General features: G+C 42.3%; 1 long non-coding RNA gene across 1 annotated transcript; it reads left to right on the top strand.

Moving 5' to 3' along the window:
- Window positions 1-1,576: 1,576 nt before the first annotated feature.
- LOC139707698 (uncharacterized) lies at window positions 1,577-6,082 on the top strand. Its single transcript, XR_011709155.1, has 3 exons — window positions 1,577-1,646; window positions 2,063-2,118; window positions 6,032-6,082. It is a non-coding gene; the product is annotated as an uncharacterized lncRNA (long non-coding RNA).
- Window positions 6,083-21,961: the final 15,879 nt, after the last annotated feature.

Genomic DNA, 21,961 nt, shown 5'->3' with positions numbered 1-21,961 from the left:
AACAGTGCATCATGGTGGCAATGAAGGTGTCAATGGCGTGGGTGGTTGATGCTGCTGGGGCGTATGCGGCAGATCCTCGCTGTCGGCCAACAGAGTCTCATCACCCGTGGTGCTCAGGCAGCCTTTGAGGAAGGAGGAAGGATGCAGGGAGGGAAGGAGGCTGTTTTTTGGGTAGTTGTGACAGATTTGCTCTGACTCATTTTATCCAGTCTCCTTGGTCATGAGCAGAACAGTGGCATGGCTTGGCCAGAACCAAGATTCGGGCTGGAGGGAACATCCTGTCTCCAGTGTTAAATGCAGGCTGCCTGAACAGGGTGTTTGCTTCTACTTCTCAATGCAAAACCTGTTGTTTGCAACTGGCGTTATCAGCATAGAAATTTTCTTTTAAGGAACGATGAGGCCTGGAGATGTGACTCAGTGGTAGAGGCTGTGGGAATCCCACAGTCCCCTTCAAAAGTGGCCCCCAGTGGTCTGGAGACCTCCCACTAGGCCACACCTCTTACAGGTTTTTCCTGAGTGGCAGTCTCAGCTCCTGGGGGAAGAGGCTACGTTCCACAGCTTGCTGCTCCAGAGAGTCACATTGGTATGAAAATGGGTTTTGTTCCAAGTCAGATCTGATGGAAGATAGAATAAACTTTTTGTTTGAAAAGTTCCATCTTTGAAGGCTCTGAGCTTGAGGAAAGGTTTTAAAAGAGAAAAGGAGGCAAGATGGGACACAGAGCAGGAAATACGCATACTCAGCCTAGTTAGCTGGGCTGGACAGGCCGGGCAGCTGGCCATCTCCATTCTCAGCCTTCTTGGTGTCCCCCAGGCCAGTGGGCGAGGTGCAGCTCCTCAGCCTGGGGACGATGCTGTCAATCTCAGAGGGGCCTCTAATGCCATTCTGCTTCAGTTTCACCACCTTCCAGGAGTGCCCTGGGCTGAGAACCAAGCCTTCAACACATGGGCCTGAGGGAGACATTCCAGATTCAATCTAAAGCACCAGGTTTCTTCTAGAGCCTTCTTTTGTTATTCGTGGCAGTGTTACAAAGAAATTGGCAGTGGGTATTGTTGGAAAGGACGAAACTCATACTGAGACTGAAAACACAGCTCAGATTGAAACCTGCTGAACACCTGTCAAGTAGAGAAATTGCATTTGTGAACTTTGGAGCTTCCGACAGGCTCTGCCAAGCCTGTTCTCCCCCCTCCCCCCCTTAACCGAAAGCAAAATGGCGCAGAAGTTATTACCAGTGCCACTGGGTGAGGAGCTCATCTGTGAATTTGCTCCTCATCTGGAGGGCTTGTTTCCACACTGACGGAGGGCCCCATCCTCAGTCACTTACCCCATGGGACTTGGGACCAAGCATCTTCACTTCTAACCAGTTCCCAGGTGATGCTGCAGCCGTGGGGTCCTCACTTTGGGAGCCACCTTTAGCAATTAGCAGTTTGGGCCACTGCTTAGGCTTGAAGGTTCTGCAGTTCCTTCAACATGGCTTCCCTCGAAGATGACAGCAGAGGGCAGTGTTACAGCATACGGGGATGGGCTGCAGCCTGACCTCCCGCTCCATTCAGCCAGGGTTTTCCAGCTGGGCCAGCGGACACTTGCTTGGATCCGTGGACTGGTTGTATCTGTTTTGTTAAGGCATGTTCCACGTAGGAAACCAAAGGTAAGTAAAGTCCTCCTGCTCAAAATAAGTTTAAAATCTGCTGTCTCTCCTCTTTATTTTAAAGTCATATCCCTACCCAGCTGGAGAGCTGGTGCTCTTGATTTGTATGGTTTTATTTCCCAATTTTTCAGAGAATTTGGGGTATCGAGAGAGGATTTGCTCTTTGAGTCTAAATGTGCATTCAGTGACCTCAGTTCTCTTAATAATGGAGATAAGGCTTGAGACTGAATGAGTTGGGGAACACTGAGTTCAAGTTATACAGGCTCCGTTACTGGGATGCACCTCAGAGCCTGGATTTGGACATTGGAAGCCACTGGGAGAGGATGTGGCACACAGCACACGTGCCAGGAGAGTGACTCTGAGGTTTCTGGAAAGGACCCACCTATTTGGGTCATAATTCTTCACTGTTTTCACAGGAATCAAAGATTAGCTGCAGGAAGTGACAGCACCTGTCTCCTGACTGCAGCCCACGGTACGTACGGTACAGTTCCCAGGCAGGCAGATGCATTCCTCTGCAGGGCCTTGGGTCTTGCTCTCCACCTGTAGGAACACTTGCTCAGGATGCCTGTGGGCCGTGTCCCATTGCTTCCTGCAGACTGTACTCAAATGCTACTTATCAGACCACTGTCCAAAATGACTTTCTTTTTGACACTTTTTTGGGTTTTTTTGGTACTAGGGATTGAACTTAGGGGTAATTAATCACTGAGCCACATCCCCAACCCTTTTTATGTTTTTAGACAGGGTCTCACTAAGTTGCTGAGGCTGGTGATCCTCCTGCCTCAGCCTCCCCAGTCACTGGGATTATAGGCATGTGTTACTGCACCTGGCCTTTTTAACACTCTTTGTTTCTTACCTAGCATTATCACTAGCTGTTACATAGTGACAATTGTTATCTAATGTTAGTTGTTCCCTCTAAAACAGAAAAAACAGGACAGAAGGAACTTTATCCATCTTGGTGCCTGGTACATACCTCTCATTTTTTAGGTGCTCAATTAACACATGTTTGTATTAATTAACTAATGCTATCAAGGTACATGACATAAGATTATATGTCAAATTAATCAGAGGTCTCCAAGGAAATAGAACCAATAGTAGATAAGTATGTAACTCTATATAAATAATGTTAAATGTGCTTAAATTGTTAAAAAGTGTCTTTTAGTTAAATGTGCTTAAATTGTTAAAAAAGTGTCTAATAGTACACAGATTAATTGAACATTATATAAATTTGTAGAAAAAATCCCACTTGCATTTCTCAGTTTAAAAGTATAATACCTCATCCTTTCTAGTAATTGTCTAAATTTAATGACATTTTATTTTTGTATACCCTAGTTGTGTTAGAGAATATTCTTCCCAGCTTCAGGAAGTTTAAATTTAAATAATGCTCAATAATGGATATTTATATTTATCTAGAGGATTTTCTGAGAAAGAATCCTACAGTGGGTTTGACTGTAGTTAAGATAATCGCCGTGGAGAATACTGGTTTTTTTTTTTTTTTGCATTTTTGCATTTTATTTTCTAATATCCACATCTCATAAGAAGCACCTGCTGACCTGAAACCTTACAGACCCACTTGTGACCAGCAAATGTTGTCCAGGGTTTCTTCTGGGAAGGAAGTAGAGGAAGAGGACCCTGGAGGAGGTGGTGTAATGGTAAATTGAACTGCCAACTGATAACAAAGCAGGGATCTTTCAAAGAGGTTTTGAAGTTTGCCAACCTACCATAAGGCTCATCTTCCCCTCCCTGCTCAGTGCCACCAGATTTTATCTTCTGCCCTTGAATCACAAGACCTTTTCCTCCCCTGCTGACCATGAAGTCATGAGAGCAGGAGTGGAGGGAGGGGTGTGTGTGTGTGTGTGTGTGTGTGTGTGTGTGTAAAACAATGCCTGAAAATAAATGGTGATGTGATAAAGAAATGATGTGTTAAATACTTGACTTCTGGATTCTTGTGCAGGGGTCGATCCTGCCTTCAGTGAGAGATGCAAGCACTTCTAGAAATGTATTTATGCTTACTGACTAATGACAGTCAAGTAGCCCTGAGTAATTTTACTTTGAAAGAAGTCTAGAGATAATGCTCACCACGGAAGATGAATGCTCATATAAGAGCGTGTAATCTTGGGTGGAATTCTGGCTCTTGGTGGGGGAAGGACGTGGGGAGGAGGATTGCACGGTATTGGCTGAATCCCGCTCTGCTCTTGCACGAGGTGGACCCAGATGAAGACAGTTGTTTTTTTTTTGAAACTGATTAGATGAGCATCCTCTTCCCTGTGGTAAAGTAAATACTGTTCCAATTCATGTCAACTAAGCTCTTGCTTAAGTGGAGTAGGTGGCAAAGACCATGGGAACCTGGATTGCATCAACGAAGAGCAAGGCTGAGAATGAGAGTCACTCTCCAGTGACTGAGTTGAGGCTAACTGCTTTCCATCTACAAGGGTTTTCTAGGTCTTTTTTTGGGGAGGGGGCGTAAGTATCTAATGAAATGACTACCTGCTCACCCACCCTGCTCTGTGACCCTCGCTCCCCCTTCTCTCTAGGGCCAGTCCCTTCTTTAGGGCCTGGTGCCCCTTCCCAGTTCTGGGAACATTTACACCACAGCTCTTTCTTTATCTTTTGCTTTCTTTACTTGCCTGAATCCTCCTTGTTAAAAATTTATTCAAAATTTTCCATTTTTAGAAAACCCTTTCTTGACCCCGCGGCCCTCTTCCATGACAATTCGAGCTCCACCTTCTTCATCGCAGACCAACCTCTGGAGCAAGTCTTGTCCACCTCTCTCTCCTTCCCTCCCTCTCTTCTTTTAACTCCTCCGGAAAGGATCCTCTTCATAACCTCAAAAGTAACTTGCTCATTTGCAAATCCAATGAAAGCACGTCAGCAGGCGACTAGTTCGCTTTTCAGTGTCATTTGACACTATGGGTCACTCCTTCCTGCTTCCGATAAGCTTTTCCCTTGGCAATATCCCAGCCAGAGTGCGTTTGGTGTTCCTCTTCCCCCAGCCTCCCCTAGGTCACTGTGCGTGTTCCTGCTTCTCTAAATGAGCCCAAATTGGAACTCCGCCAAGCGTCCTCCTGGACCCTCTCCTCATCTCACTTTGTTCCTCTGTCTCTGCAGTTCCATCCCTGTTCCTGGCCTGCCTTGCCACCTCTGATGCCTGTGTCTCAGCATCCGGGACCTGTGCTCTAAGGCCTACGTGGCGTCTGCACTGGGGAGGCTCAAGGGCATTTTAAGTGCAGCATGTTCACTTAAACAACCCCGCAACCTCAGCCTCTTCCATGGTTCTCCATCAGAACAATGGCACCGCCCCAAATCTAGACGTTTCCCCTCCTGCTACTCTGTCTTTAATGCTTCCCCACGTTCTACCAGGGCTACCTTAGTCCTCAGATACTTTCTCCTTTCCACTTCTAGTTCACATCTCCTGGTGTCCACACCATGGTGTCCGGTAACCCATTATGTCCCGGGTCCCATATATAGGACACCTATAAAAACTTAAATTGAGTCTATCACTGGTAACTTTGTTGCTCAGCTAAGTTTTTATAGGCGTCCTACATAAGGGATGCAGGGACACAATGGGTCTGTTAACTGCCCTCCTCCTAAGTCCTCGGGCCCTGCCTCCTACTCATTCTCCACTCAGTAGCCAGTGGGATCTTTCCAAATACAAAAATAATTACTGTATTTTATTTAAAAATCCTCCCTATCATGGCCTAACAGACCATGTTCATTCTGCCTCCTGCTCCCTCTCAGTAGTGTTATCCTGAGCCATTCTTTCTCTCCTGTTTGCCCTATTGGTTCCCTTTCAGTTCTTTAAGCACATCATGCTATCTTCTTTCACAGGGCCTTTGCACATGCTCTTACAGAGAATGGGACCTTTCCCCTCACCTTCTGCCTTGCTTGCCTACTTTTAATTTCTAGCGCTTAGCTTAGGTGTTGTTTCCTCAGAGATATTTTCTCTAACTCTCCAGGCAAGGTCAGGTTCCTTTGTCTTCTCATAGGTAGTCTTTTGACTGAGTCTGTTTCTTAGTTGGTGACATGTACATTCATTATTGCACTTATTGAATTAACCGAGGTCCCCATTGGGGCTGTAAGCTCCATGACATCAGGGATTGAATCTGCTAATGCTGTTTGCCAAACAGGGCAGAGTAGGGCTTAATAAATACTTTAAAATAAATGGAAAATTTACTGAATCCCAATTGTCTCATTTTATAAGGGTCGTAATAGAGGCCTCATAGGAATTCTGCGAGGACAGAAAAGAGATATGTGCATTTACTAAGCTTAGCGCATGTCTGGCTTATTTATGGTCATTGCTCAGCACAGTTTGAAATCCTTCTTTTTCCTTCCTCCCTTTTCTTCTTCCCATTTTGTCACCACAATTGTTTACTTCTCTTCACAAGTAGGAAGTGAATGGTGCCCTGTGGTCCAGAGCCCGATCCTGACGGATGAAGCTGTGAGTAGTGGTCTGGAGAGAGCCCAGGGCTAATCCCTGAGCCCTGGGGGTGGTATTTGGGGGGCTCCCTAGCAGCATTTTCTGGACTCTTGCCTCACTCACACTAAACCCTAAGTGGGTGCTTCAGGAAGGTGGTCTGCTTAGAACTGAGTCAGACACCTTTATTCTTGCCAGGAAGACAGAGGCTGGAGTCAGGCGGTGGAGAAAGGCTGACATCTCCACAGACCTCGGAGGACCCTTCACGTCTCTGCCCCAGCCGTCAAGGCTGATCTTCAGCCCACCTCTGAGAGCTGCTGGGGATGCTTCTGGGCCTCAGACCCTGCCTCTCAAATGCTCAGATGAAGCTGCTCCTTCGACTCTGCCTTTCTCCACTCTTGGGTGACTGTCCCCATTGAGTCATTTGTGTGCCAGCTTCATCCTTTGATTCTCTCTCAGGCAGGCCATTTGCCCAAGACTAATGAATGACTGTTAGCATCGGATTCACTTGGACAACTCAATAAAAATGTAAATTCCCTGGCCATCCCTAAGCTTCTGATTTAACAGGGAGAGCCTAAAGCCCAGACACTGGCGTTCCTGAGGGAGTGACTAGTCTGACATAGTGGACCTGGTTTCTAATCTTTTGCAAAATTCACCAAGTGGGTGCAGTCTCCATTTGCTGAAGGCGAAAGCAGAAACTCAGAGAGACAGAAAGTCCAAGATAATGTAGTTAAGAACCCAGTTTTATAAGGTTGCCAAGCCTTTCTTCTTTTTCTGACTAGGTTGAAGCATGACATTTTCAGTTCCTTTATCTAATTTCTTTCAAGTTGTTAGTCTTGTTTTCTTTGTTGGCTACTCCCAAAAGTTGAATCTGTGAGGTTTTAAGATTAAGGTTGTCATCTAAAATGATGAGCATTAATAAATGGTCACTTGTTTCCCCAAGTGATAATAAATGGAGCATGAATTTTTGAAATCAGTTCAATGGATCTTTGAACAGTTTGAGCTTCCTGGTGCTGCTTGGGCCAGAGTGATCCTGTACTATTTGCTGCTAGTGACATCTACTGGGAGAAGTTGGGATCGTCAGACTTCAGTGATTCATTGATTTGAAGAATTTACCTTCTATTTATCATCACTCAGGGAAATAGTGACCGTTTAATTGCATCTTTACTTCTTGGGTCAGTCAAATAAGAAATGAATTCTTCATGTATGCTGCAGTCACCAGTAGCCCACACATATCACCAAGTCATCTGTTTAGAGCTCCAGCCGGAGGATGAGTCCAGGACAACCTGTCAGTGTCAGGAGAGCCCAGGCATGCTGGAAGTTGGCAGTAGAACTAATGTTTTTGTTGAGAAACAGAGAAGGGTTTTAAGAATGGATGAGATAAACACAAAAAAAGTTGTGTGATATGTGATCCTACTAGACTTGGCTGAGTCAATATTTATAACGGATCATTATGCAGACCCTGTTTATTGAACTTTTGGAATTATTCTGTCAAATCATGGAAGGCTTTTCAGTAGCTACAGAAGAGTAAAATGCTATCAACACAGATATTGTTAAAGCAGGAGAGACTTCAATTGAGAGCTGTAAGAAGAGAGGAGAGATGGGAAGAGCAAGCAGGGGTCTGGGATCCTTTCTTTAGAAATTGGGAGGAAAGATAATGTCTGGGACACAGAAATAGAGGACACAGGAAATGCTTTGGCAAGTCACGTTCAACAGAAACTCCAAACAGTGACATGTTTTTGTTAGGGGCATGCGATTTAAGTTATCTAAATGCTTATTTTAGCTATAAATCAATGGATAGGATTAAAAATTGATAGATAAAATAAAATAGGGGGACAGGGATTGTGGCTTACTGGTAGAGCACTTGCCTTGCACATGTGAGGCCCTGGGTTCGATCCTCAGCAATACATATAAATAAATATAATAAAGGCATAAAAAAAAAGAATAGGGCCTACATGTATTTACCGGTGATACCCTTATGACAAAGTGTCGCAGAGGGAAAACCTAAATAAACCCTCTGGCTTCACTTGCTCTTAGTTGACTTAAAATCACTAATTTTGGAGGTCACACAGCACTGGCTTTGCTGTAGATGACACTTCTCACATGTGGGTTGGGATGATAACGGTTGCCTAGGTTCCTTTTCAGGGAGGCTTTTGGTGAAGGCACTGACTTGTCACTTGGGCCTGAGGATGTCCCATGGGTCTTGTCATCTCTGCCTTCAGTTGTGGATGTCTCCTTTGCTGCCTTAACCATTGGGCCAGATTTCTGCTCAACTCTGCATGTAGACATGGTGACTATTTGAGAGATGTTTTGTCCAGAATTACAGTAGGGGTTAACTTGACCCAAACTGCCTAGCCTCTCTCCTCCCCTTCAAGGCTAAAGATACACCTACCAGCTGCCACATCAGAAAACAACAGACCGTGAGAGGAGCAAAATGAGGTGGCATCCAAGCTCCTGGAAGATCTCTGTCTATTTCTGGGGTTGACATGAAGATTCCACCTCTTGCTTAGTCTCTCTCTCTCTCCCTCCTTGCTTTTACCTTGTATTTGTGACTCCCCAACCCCTTGGAGATGAGAAGGTGATTTTCCAGCAAAACTCCCACTTCTCAATTCTTTGGCCACTGAATAAAGTCTTTCTTTCTCCCCGACCCTGTGCCTCAGACATTGTATTTATGTGCGATGAGTTTCTGGAACCAAGCAACAAAATCTAGGCCCTGGTGGTTCCCCTAAGAGATGAATGGGGACTGAGGAAGGAGAGAGACGAGAGAGGAAGAGTTGCCTCCCCCTGTGTGCATTGCTATCCCTTTTGATTGATTTGCTTTGATAAAACATTTTAAAATACATAAAAGAGCCAGTCATGGTAGCACAGGCTTGTGATCCCAGCAACTTGGGAGGCTGAGGCTGGAGGACTTCAAGTTGAAGGTCAGCCTGGGCAACTGATGAGACCCTGTGTCAAAATAAAAAAAAATTAAAAAGGGTTGGGGATGCAGCTTAGCACTTAGTCAAGTGGTCCTGAGTTCAATCTCCAGTTCTATAATCAATCAATAAATCAATAAAATAGAGGATGCTTTATTAGAGAGAAAACTTACCAGCCAGAGGAAAACCTCCCAGCACTACTACCCTTTCAGGACCCAGAGACTGGCTTGGTATCTGGTAAAGCCAGGGTGTGAAGCAATAACGAGAAAGACGGGATTCTCCAGCTGGGTCTTGTAGCACGTAAATAAAGCATGCTGGCCTTACCTTGGTAGTCTTCCAGCAAGGGCAGAAGAAGCTTTGTATAAAGGGAGAGTGTCACCTAGTCACAGAGGGGTTAACAAGGTGAGCCTGAGCTCTGCACTCTGCTCTACTAGTACACAAGGCCAGCCACAATCAGCCACTCTCTCAACATTCGCATCCACAGGCTGACCAGATAGCACCTGCCATAAATCTCCATTGAGCAATGAAGCACAGTGTATGCCATCTTGCTCTTCAGCACACGGAAGTGACCAAGTCAGAGTTTCATGACCACAGATTAATGAAACCCCTGCCTCAGCCTGGGCGAGAGCTGATTTGTCCATGTATATATAAAAAAAATGAGTCAGTGCTATTTCACCAGCAGCTTCTTGAAGAAGCTGTTTTCAGATTTTTGGGGTACCTGATTTTATTAGTAACCAGCAGACACTCATATTCCTGCTACTTCTAGCTTCCCATTTTAATATCATGCCATGGGGCTGTACCAAAGTCACAGTTTTCTCCCTGGCACGTGGAGTAGGGATGAATTTTTAAGGTTTCACCCATTCTTATTATCCTCTATGACATTTTTTTTTTTGGTACTAGGGATTGAATCCAGGGTTGCTTAACCACTGGGACACCTCCCTAACCCCCTTTTGTATATTATTTAGAGACAGGGTCTTGCCGAGTCACTAAGTGCCTCACTAGGTTGCTGAGGCTGGCTTTGAACTCACGATCCTCCTGCCTCAGCCTCTCTAGTCACTGGGATTACAGTCATGTGCCACCATACCCAGCCCTCTATGACATATTATTTAATTCCTATCTCCTATCATTTTCTTTGATAAAATCTTCATTTCCAGGATCTCAACAGTGACTTGGTCTCCCAGGATCAAGGGTCAGACACCTGACTCCTTTTATTGCAGTGCTAAGTGCTCGCACATTTTCCCATCACTTACAACCTGCTCTTGGGTCACCTCCTTCAAGATACCGGAGCTGGCTCCAGGCCCACATTCTTCCCTGTACCTATGGCATGGGTCCCAGAGCCAGGCATCATCAGCCTGCAGAGTCACTCTTACATGATGGCCTGAGGCCCCCGTGCAGTCTTCCACGTTCCCTCCTCCTCTTCTCTTGCTATACCTTCTTCTTCTGAAAGATTTTAAATCTTTGATTTAATTTCTTTTAAAGAAGAATTTATGCTTTTTTCAGTTTCAATGTGATTCATTTTTCTATGTCCATTTTCTCTATTTTCAAATGTATTGGTATAAATCGATTCATGATAGCCTCATCCTTTAATCTCTTCTGCATCTAGATAAATATATCTCTTTAATTTATAGCAACGATGTTTGGAAGGGGGTGATGTTCCTTCTTCTTTGATCAATATTTCTGGAGGATTTTGAATTTTACTAGTATTTTTGCAGACTTCACTTTTGGCTTAGATGACTCCATGGTATGTTTGAACTTAAATAAAGTTTCTACACATATCCCTGTTGTTTCTTTCTTATCTTACTTGGGTTGAATGAGTAATTTAATAGTTATTAGTTTTTCCTATCAAATGTATTGAGTTAAATTTATAGATTTTCCTCCGAGCACTTCTCTAGCTACATTGCACATATTTTTTATATAGTACTTTCAAGCTGTTTTGGCCACTATAGTATAATTTCAGGTCAAGAATTGTGGTGCTTTCTGCTTCACATTTCTCACTTAGTATTGCTTTGGCTATTCTGGGTCTCTTATTCTTCCTAATGAATTAAAAAAATGTTTTATCTAATTTTGTGAAGAATTTCATTGGTCTTTTGATGGGGATTGCATTGAATTTCTCTTTCTTTCTTTTCTTTTTTTGGTGGGATAGGTATTGAACAATCCCAGGACTTTGCGCATGCTGGGTAAGCTCTCTAGCACTGAGCTATACCCCAGCCATTTAAATTCCTTCAGCGAGGGTGTCTCCCTAAAGTCTTTGAAAGGGAGTTTCTTTTGGACGCATTTATATCCCAGTCTTCCGACTTCCATTGTGTTGGGACATCAGTCATCAGATAAACGAGGAGGCTTCCTTTGGAGATCATCTCCCTCTTCTTTCTGGTTGTTTTTAGATTTTGTTTCTCTTTTGTGTTCTTGAGTCTTACTACAAGGTGTGTAGTCTGCATTTCTTTGATTTTACCCAATTCAGAATCCTGGTGTCTTTATTAAACTTGAGAAACTCCCAATCGTTATCTTGGGAGAGTACGTCTTCTCTGTTGTCTGTATTATCTTTTTTCTCAACTTCAACCAGACATTTTCTGAGCTACTTTTTCTTGACAGCGGCTCTATTGTAGATCTGGATGGGAGAGCTCCTTGCGGCAAGGGACTGTTCCTTGTATTATGGGGCATTCTACATTCCTGGTTCCCAGACACTAACCCGTGATGAAAGTGCTCCACACTTTTCCAGACTCCCCTAAAGTAACACTGTGTCAACTCTTTGTCCCACTGTGACAAATCTTTCTTCCCTATATCTCTTCTCACTTGTCATCATTTTTAAAACCAATTTGCCTCTGTGTGCTGAGTTTTGAGAAATTTATTAAGTACTGCGTTCTGTCACCAATTTTCCCTTCAGCTGGGTTTAGCAATCTCTTCAACCTTTCCAGGCTGGGTGTAGTGATGCACACTTGTAATCCCAGCAGCTCGGGAGGCTGAGGCAGAAGGGTCATGAGTTCAAAGCCAGCCTCAGCAATTTAGCGAGGAGCTAAGCAGCTCAGTGAGACCCTGTCTCTACATAAAATACAAAATAGGGCTGAGGATGTGGCTCAGTGGTTGAGTGCCCCTGAGTTCAACCCCCAGTATTCCTCCCCCCAAAAAACCCCAAAACAAAAAACTTTTCCATTGAGTTTTTATATTTAATGTTTTTTTTTATTTGTAGAAGTTTTAAAAATATGGTTCCTTTGTAACAGTGCTTGGTCATCATTAATAGTGTTGTATTATTTTGTCATATTTATATTATCTTCTTTTATTTCTTTTAACGTACTCACTCTTTTATATTTAATTGAGCCCCGTTTGCCATTGATTGAAACATCACTGTTTATATGTCACTAAGAAAGATTAGAGGATCTCTCTGTGATGGACAAGTGTTTTTATAATCTCCTGTACGGAGAGTTATTTTTTCTTTTTGATTCAGTATACTGAGGGCATGGACAGAATGTTATCCATTTTTAGAACCTGATCAAAGATGTCCCATTATTCACTGTGATTTCCCTGTAATCTGAATCAAGACTTAAGTTTGAGGAGTTTAGTGAGAGGCTCAGTGTAGTAGTCAGCTTGGGCTGCTATGACAAAATGCAGCAGACAGGGCGGCTTGAACAACAGAAATCTATTTCTCACAGTTCTGGGGGCTGTCAGGATTGGCAGGCCCTCTGCCAGGTGTGTAGGTGGCTGTCTTCTTGCTGTGTCCTCACATGATCTTTTCTCTGTGTGCACACAGAGAGCTCTGGCATCCCTTTCTCTTCTCATAATGACACCAGTCCTCTTTGATTAGGGCCCCACCTCTATGACCTTATTTAATCTTAATTATCTCCTTAAAAACCTGGTCTCCAGGGCTAGGTTGGGGCATCAACGTATGCATTTTGTGGAAGAACACCAATAACTCCATAAGAGACAGTGACTCTAATATAATTCAAATTTCAAAGGAAAATCTTGTTGTATATATATATATATACTACATTATAATCTCACAAATTATTTTTATAATTACTAAAATTCTATTTTTTTCTATCCATAATACTATCTTTTTCTTTGCAAACTGATACATCAGGTGTGGATGATATTGATGTTTCCTTATTGTCACAAGGAGACGTACTTTCAGCTGTGTGTCTCTTTACACAGTCTCCCATCTGCTAGAGCTGCCAGCTACCATATGCATTTTTAAGACAACGGCCATCCTAATCAGAGTCTGTGGACATGAACATGGAGTACAGCTAAGTGTCCTGTAGAGCAGTGGAAACTATTTTCTGTCCAGGCCAAGCCTTGGTGGCCCTTCCTTGATGACACAGCCCACCTGGCCCTCTGGGACTGTCCACGGCTTTAGGAAAGAGACTGCTTCTCCCCCTGGACCCTGCTGTCACTGGCTGCCCTGAAGCCCTAGTTCCTGGGCCATTTTACTCCACAGTGGCCCTGTCAACCTCACCAGCAGGCCTGGCCGCTGTGCTCTCTGTACTGCTGCAGCTCACCGAGATACTCTGGGTCTTTTCTGCTCCACGTGGCCCCTGGGGAGCGTGAGGGGTTATTGCAGGAAAAAGACGGGTCTCCACTTGTTCCTTCCACCTCTATTTTTCTTTCTTTTCTTCTCCCCATTTTCTACTGAGGCAGAGCCTCTTGTGTTTCCCTGTCTTATATGTGACATCTTCTGAGCTTTTTTAAGTCTGTGAGGCCTGGTTCTTAGTGTGTAAATGGAAGCTTTAAAATTTAGCACTTTTGTTCAACCAAACATTTCCTGTAAGGATACAAATGAGAAAGAACCCTATTTTCTTTTCTGGAAATAAATAGTAACAAGGAAGTTGCCATTTGTCATGTGTCCTGGTTCACTCTGTCACCATCCTCTTCCACATGGTACTTAAGGGCCCCCAGCAGAAGGAGGCTCCAGACCTCCCTCTCCTCTCCTGGGTCCTCTCTTCTCTGCACCTGAGTCCTCTCTACTGACAACATGGGTTGCTGTGGCTGTGGTGGCTGTGGTGGCTGCGGTGGCTGCGGTGGCTGTGGCAGCTGTGGCTGCGGTGGCTGTGGTAGCTGCGGCAGTTGTGGCTGTGGCAGCTGTGGCTGTGGTGGCTGTGGTGGCTGCTGTGGCTGCTGTGGCTGCTGCGGCTGCTGCACCCCCAGGACGTGCTGCTGCCGCCGCACCTGCTGCCGCTCCTGTGGCTGTGGCTGTGGGAAGGGCTGCTGCCAGCAGAAGTGCTGCTGTCAGAAGCAGTGCTGCTGCTAGGCAACCAGGGGCTCTGCCTCTGCTGAGAGATGCTGAGACCTGCTCTCCTCTTTTAGTGAGACGCTCTTCTACTGCGCTCTGCTTCTTTCCCACACATTTCTGCTTGGAAGCAGGAGGATCTCCTGCAACTTACTCCTTTGGACTGCATACTCATCTCTTTGACCCAGTAGTTTAAAACCTTTTTATATATAAAAAAAGTTCCAAAGTAGGAAATGGCCATTACAATAATGTATCTGCAGCCTAGTACCTAAAGTTCACTCCACCTCACTGAGCCCTCCTCAAGGGTCCTCTTATATGGCTGTTTATTTGGCCTTTTAGCTTTGTGGTTTGCCTCTGTGTTGTGTGCACAGGGGTTTCCACCCTTTCTATTGGTTTTTTTTTTTTTTTTTTGCAGTGACCACGATGGTTATTTTGTAATTTTTCTAATAAAATAAAATAAACAACCATGACTGAGTCTGACTTTTCTCTGCCATGTAAACAGAATGCGTATGAGATGTGTACTGTAGGTATTCTGACTGTGGAAATAGGGAAGCATTCCCTGTCCCTCCAGTTACCCCCCAGGAGTTTGGTGAGCAAACTCCTGGGGAGTAACTGGCGCCCTCATTCCCACAATTGGAATGCCCAGCTATTCCCTGCTGAGGCTATTAAGATAACTATACTGGGGGGGTGAGGGGAGGAAAGCATGGGGGGTGGGGGTAAGAAGAAGGGAGGGGAGAGGGGTGTGGGGAGGGAGGAGGAGGAGGGGGAGGGGGTTGGGGTGGGTGGGGTAGGGGGTAGGGCTGTGGCTCAATGGTAAGGCGCTTGTCTCGCATGTGTGAGGCACTGGGTTTGATCCTCAGCACCATGCAAAAATAAATAAAGATACTGTGTTTTCATCTACAAGTACATAAGTATTAAAAAAAAGATAACTATGCGGATGCACTACCTGGTTTACATAGTGACATCCTTTGAAGAAGAGAGGCTCTGTGTTTGTATGAACCTGGACCTTATCTCAGCTAGCACTCAGGGTTAAAGGAAGCTGGTCAAAGTGTAGTCACTGGTGGTGGGTAATATGTAACTTTTTGGGTTATTAAAGATGGTGGCAGAGAGGGGTAGGCATTCCCTTTTGTCTGCCATCCTTCTGTCTGTCTGCACCTTCCCTGTGTGTCTGTGTCTGTCCTTTGTGCGCCTCCTCCCCAATTCTCCCTGCACAGGTGTTCCTTTACAGGTACTGCTTTGAGCAAGTCAGTGATGAACCTGAGTTGACATGATGTAAGCCCAGAGCTGCAAGGCAACCAGGGCTCTGGGGGCCTGTTCTCAGCGCTGGCCACTGTCACTTTCTTCCTCTTAGAGCTGGTCTAATTTCTATAAAATTCAAAAGCCCACAAAAGCCTGCAAACTGGTAGCCAGTAAAACATAGTTTTTTTTTTTTTTAGCACTTTTTCAAAAGACACATGCTCCTTTATTAATGTTTCAAAGAGCAAAATCTTCTTAGGAAACTGATCTATGGGTAGGAGTCACTAACCTTGACTGCTCACGTTTATTTCTATTGACTATAAACCCCAAGTGAGTTGACTAAAGCATGTGTCACCATTGTTATCATGTTGGCAACAAGCAAGCTATAGCTACATAGGTGGTCATCAAATACAAACAGGAAAAAAAAAAAAAAAAAACAACCAACCACGAGCAAACTCGCCTGACCTCAGTGAAGAGGAGATTTACACGAACCTCTCCAGTGTCACTGTTGAGAACTATGAGCTATTAGCAATCTCTGTGAGGCCTGTGCTTTGCTGGTCCAAGCAGACATGGACATTTTGGAATCAAATATCTCTTTATATGAGCTACTTGTTCTCAAGGAGGGTGGTGTTGCTCTGTGGGGTTCTTGGGAATTCGTGGGGACAGTCTTGATTATCACAATGAAGACGGCAGTACTGGCATCTGTGAGGCAGGACAGGGTTTGTAGATCCTGCCATATTCAGGAGTCCCATTCAGCAAAGACCTGTTTTGTAACTTCAGATGTCCCTTGGGTTGTATAATTATGGGAACCTTTAACCGACTCCACATATAAACAAAGAGCATTCTTTGCATGGTTTAGTATACAAGGAAGTTTCCAGAAAAGCTGTTTTCTGCTTTGCTGGGGGATTTCATCAAGCCTGGTTCCTAAAGTTGGAGAATTACCTCACTGATAACAATGGTGTTTGAGGTATTTGAATCATTAATAAAATATGCCTGCTGCAGGCTGGGTCTGTACTCATAGTGGCTTAGTTGTGGCCATTTATTCATTGAACAACATGAAGTTTTGTTGTGTATAATGTTTATTATTTATTTATTTTACATTTATATTGATTTTCAAATTTTATGTTTGCATTTTGCTTCATGGTAGTAAAAGGAGGAGTATAAATATTCTTGTAGCAATGCACCAGACAGAGCTGGGAGTAACTATTTTCTCTTTTGAGTCACTCCTGTACTTGGAAGTATTTGGACATGTACTCTAGTGAAATCCAGGAAAAGGCTTAGGTCTCCTAGATCAATCTTTCTTCTCCCTCTTACAGTGTCTTTAATAGATGATAAGACCCACCTATTTCAGTGCATCTTGAGACGGCAATCTTTGATTCTGGCTGGTGAAATTGCCACGTCACGGGAGTTTTGTGTTCTCAGCATCCTGTACCCTTAGAAGTGATACACATTAATTCCTAGAAGATCATAAGAGTCTGAATGATGAGTGATTGAGATCACAGTCAGTCACATGAGCTAGCTATGACAGGCTAATTCTCTTTTTAACTTGAAGTTGAGAATGGTTCCACTAGCAGAGAATTTAACAGGCTAACAGATTTCAGACTTTTATTTTTTTCCTCTGGATTTCTGTGAACCAATACTTTTTCCCTCAGTAGATAACTTTCGCTATAATATTTAATATCTAAAAGTTGGATATGGAGGTCCTGGTTTTATCATGGAATTAAGAAGGTATTCTGATAAATTTCCTGAGTAGACTATAAAAGAGAAAAGAAAAAGAGAAGATATAATTTAGCATATGAATTCAAGCATAAGTTTTTAAGTGATACCATACACTTTGATTTTATTTGATAAAGGTAAATGCTTTTGAAAACTTGCATGATATCTAGGGGGAAAGTTTGAATGTTGTATTTTTTGCTAAATTGAATGACTTTTTCTTTCTACAGTTTCTTCAAGTGAATTGAAATATACTGATTTCTAAAGAGACATTTAAATCAGCTTATTTAACTTTTTAATAGAAGGGTTTCAAGTAGCAGGGAAAAAAAAAGAGTCTGGTCTTGGATTTTTTTTTTTTTTTTTTTTTGATCTGAGCAAAAGGTGATTTGTTCCAAAGTAAATACTTGCAAAGATGAGTACTGAAATAAGAAGTAATTTCTTTGGGGGAAAACAAAAATTTCTTTCAGATAGTTTAACTTCCACACATTCATAGATTAAGATATGATTGTAGTTTATTTATTAGAAAAATAGTTCTACTTTATTAAAGAGCAACTGTATTACTCAAGTTCCAGACACATGGTCCCTATTAATCACCCACTGTGTGGGGCACACTTACATAAATAAAAAAAACATCAGCTTTGTTGAGCTATAATTTATATAACATATGATTCATCCATATACAACATAAGATTCAGTGTTTTTCAGTATTTTACCGGGTTGCACATCTATCAACACTACCTAATTTTAGAACATTTTGTCCTCCCTAAAATGAACTCCATACCTATTAGCAGCCCATCTCCCTTGACCCACTCGCATTTCTTTTCAAGATTGCTTGGTTATTCTGAGATCCTTGAATTTTCGTACACATTTTAAGAAAATTTATCAGGCTAAGACTTTCTGTTTTTAAGTATCTCGATATCTAGGGGGAAAAGGCATCTGGGATTCCACTAGGGATTGAGTTGACCTATGTAGTCAATTTGGGGAGTGCTGGTATCATAACAACGTTATCTTCAGTCCATGAACAGGAGATACCTTTCCATTTATTTAGATTAACTTTTTTCAACAATTTTCAGTTTTAGTGTACAAGTCATACTTGCACTAAATTATACATGATTTTTATACTCTTTTGGTTCTGTACTTAAAGATATTATAGATGTGAAATTACTAAAGCTCTGAAAAAAATCTTGTTATGCAGTTGCACACAAGAACCATGTGAAGAGGAATCCCTTTTCCCTGGAAAAGGGTGAAGCACTTTCATCATGGTTTACTGTCTGGGAATGTTGAATGCCCCATAATACAAGGAACAGTCCCGTACAGCTTGGAGCTTTCCCATCTATATCTACAATAGTGCATCTGTCAAGAGAAAGTAGCTCAGAAAATGTCCCTGTGATCTAAAACCAGACACTGCACAAACATTGCTAAAAGGAACATTTGGAAGTCTCTTCCTTAACAAGCAAAGAGAGCAAATAAGTAGTGTGAGGTGCTAATTTATTATAAGGTCTTTGTTGATGCTCAATCTTCTCTACTAAGTTTTTAAACAGTGTTTTTCTAGTTTTTATAAACATATCTCCATGGATATAATAATCACTGTGAAACTCCTAAAGAAACATTTAATAGTTGTTTAAATGAATCACTAATGTTCCATACACTCAGAACAACTTGCAAAAGCATGTTTTGCTGTCATCTGTTTTCAGGTGCTTCTTGACAGTCCTCTAAAAAATAGTGAATGAAAGCATCACACAATTTGGTTCATTTATTCACTTTACAGTTAATTTTAAAAATGAACACTTTGGGGCTGGTGGTATATCTAAGTGGTAGAGTGCTTAACTAGAATGTGCAAGGCCCTGGGTTAGATACCCATCACCATACTGCACAATAATGATTAGCAGTTTTGGCATTTGGTAAGTAAATTCATGTCTAGAATATTACAAATTTTATTGCTGGTAAAGTTTTGTTTTTGTTGTTGATTTATCGGAAACAATTGTACTATAGTTATACATACAATTTGTAGATTTTTCAAATCCTATTAGTAACCATCCAAGCAAAAAGCATACAATAGTGATTGTGTAATTTATTCAAAACTTTATTTAGTTGCCTTTTAAATGTATGTAAAAAAAAAAGGACACATTAAGTATGTTTTAGGTTTTAATATTTACTTCCACAAGCAATGAGACATTTTAATGTAAGAAAACTGCCAAATCAAATACACATATGAGCCACCTAGTGGTCAAATATTATTGTCACTTTCAGTTTATGGTTAAACTAAGCATTGTCACTCCTAAACAACCACTGGACTGAACTTGTGTTTTAGAAAGCTAGATTGGATCAAGTGATAGATTTTGTTTCATATGCCTATCATTGCATGTAAGTATCTTTACTCTATGTGATGCCTGCATAATCTGTCAGTGATAGCTGGTTTTGGAAAAGATCTGTAAGAAGGTGGTTTTGGATGAGACACAGCAGTCCTGAAACAACATGTGGTGACGTTGAAGTCCAGTCCCTTTACAGAAATCATTGTTCCAGATCTTAAAATAATCATGCTCTGATTAAAGAAAACTGTGAATCCCTTATGCATGCCATCTTGTTTGATAGCTGGAGAAGCTGAGAAAAGTAACCCTGATGTTGCCCAGTACTGGTTTTGTGCAGTAGCTCTGAGTATGTGGTGAAACTTTGGATAAGGAAATAACAGTGAGTTAGTTTGATTGACATGTTCGAATATAATTGCAATTATATTCCTAACTAAAAGGATCAGCAGGGACCCTAGTAAAATTCTGTTGCCTTGGAATCATTACATCTGACTCAAAATCATGGCTCATGCTTCTCCTCAATATGTGCATGGGTGAATATGCCTGCATCCTGATTTTTTTTTTTTTTTTTTGTGTGTGTGTGTGTGTGTCAGCAGCCATTTGGGTTGTAGGGCAAGCTTTTCTATTTGCTTTCTTGGCCTTTTGGCAGGTACAAGGTATTGACTTGTTTCATGATAAGAATGCCATAGAAATGAAAGCTGTAAGTGGGTCTTTAAGCACTCAGAAATTAAAAAGGTCATTTTTGACTCATTGTGGGTGCTGTGGTCAGGAGCAGCTCATAAAAAAAGCAAGGAAAGTCCCACTTCACTTTCAATATTCGTTTTTACTTTCTCTTAGAATGTTTCCATTTAGTATTGAAACACGCAGACATGATTTGCATTTTCTTTTCCTGAGCTCTAATCAAATTACTAAAAGGCAACAAAATATACAACCAGCAAATGTTAAAAGTCAATAAATAAAACATTTTTCATACCAAGGAAAAGACCTAACTAAGCAATCCCAGAGGAAATTTGAGTTAGCTCTAGAGATGCATATATGGAAAGTTGTTCTACCTATTTGAATCTTTTATAAGATGTGTAAAATTATCAGAAATAAAAAAGGAACTGAGACAAAAAGGCAAAGATTAAAAATGTTGATGATCTTCATCAGGTATTACTTTGCCAATATCACTGAAATGAAATTCTTGAACCTATTCTGACATTGAAAGACATTTCTAATATGGCAGGAATGTAATTTCACTGCGGAGTCACACGCAGCATTATCAGCCTCAGCAGACACTTTGGATACAATTCATAGGATGCTGGCACTGTGTCAAGCGAAACGTGAGCATAGTTCAGGACGGGCAAGAGGTGCTGGAGCCGCAGCATCCACAGATCATCACTTAAACTCTATATTGAACACTTGAACTTCAAATGCTGGAATGAAAGTTGATATTCTCTATAACTTAAAATTTCCGGGGATAGAAGCAGTGTGAAGGACAAAGAACTAAGCGGAAGAATTAGCATGGTCAGCCCCCTTATATGGACAAGGCTGTCACAGCTCTCAGGGGCTGAATCTAGGCTGAGCTGGTCCTTTGTTTTGACTTAATCCTTCTCATCCTTGCGTTTTCTGGAGTGCAACTATATCCAAATTTCAATTTCTGCTGCAAACTGCATCTCTTCCTGCCTTGCATTTAGTCTAACCAACTCAGTGGTGGTATTTAGGTTTCCAATCAGTGCCGGTTCTACACATACTCTCTCCGCTTTACCTGGATTCTGTACCTGAAAGCGACACACCTGCTCGTTTAACACACACTAATCAAGTTGAGCAGAGCGTTTTCTTATTTTGGTGGTAACAGGGCAAGTAGCTGATCATTCAAACAAAGAAGGGTGATTTGGGGTAGGGGAACAGTGCCTGGAAAAGGGGGCACATTTCTTATGCTCCCCTGACAGGCAGTCAGTTCCACAAAACTGATATAAGTGACATTTCTATTTCAAAGTTAATGAAATTAACTTTTTCTCCCATTTGTATTTCAGGGGTCTTCAGATTATTGGGACAAATCCTAGGAGTGGATAATGTACCTTGTAACGTTGTTAAAATACAGTGATATGACTTCAAAACAGAACACGTGCCTCTCTGGCGTGCAATATCTTTATTAAAGACTTCCGTTACCTTGTGAGACTTTTTCTGTCAAGGGTAATAGCACCATTTGAAAGACCAAGGACAGACTCTACAATCTCAGATACAAGCAAAGCCTCGGAATGTTTCAGATCTCAACCACCTACTGCCTTCTTTTTGTATGTACAGAGAGATGAACAGGTAAAACTACATGAAGCTCACTTAATCTTTTTTATGGTGATTAGAAGAAAGTCAGCCTTTTTTTTCTTTTTCACCTTGAAAGGCCTTTAATGGAGAGGCACCAAGCACAAGCCCCACCCAGCCCCTAGGGCAGGTCCTAACACTCAGGATAGAAATGGCAAAAGCAGAGGTCTCTAAGCACAGTTCTGCACAGGCTGTGTCTCTTCAGTGCAGAGTTCTGC

The sequence above is a fragment of the Marmota flaviventris genome, chromosome 11, assembly GCF_047511675.1.
Source record: "Marmota flaviventris isolate mMarFla1 chromosome 11, mMarFla1.hap1, whole genome shotgun sequence".
NCBI lineage: Eukaryota > Metazoa > Chordata > Mammalia > Rodentia > Sciuridae > Marmota > Marmota flaviventris.
This window is presented reverse-complemented; position numbering and strand designations above follow the sequence as displayed.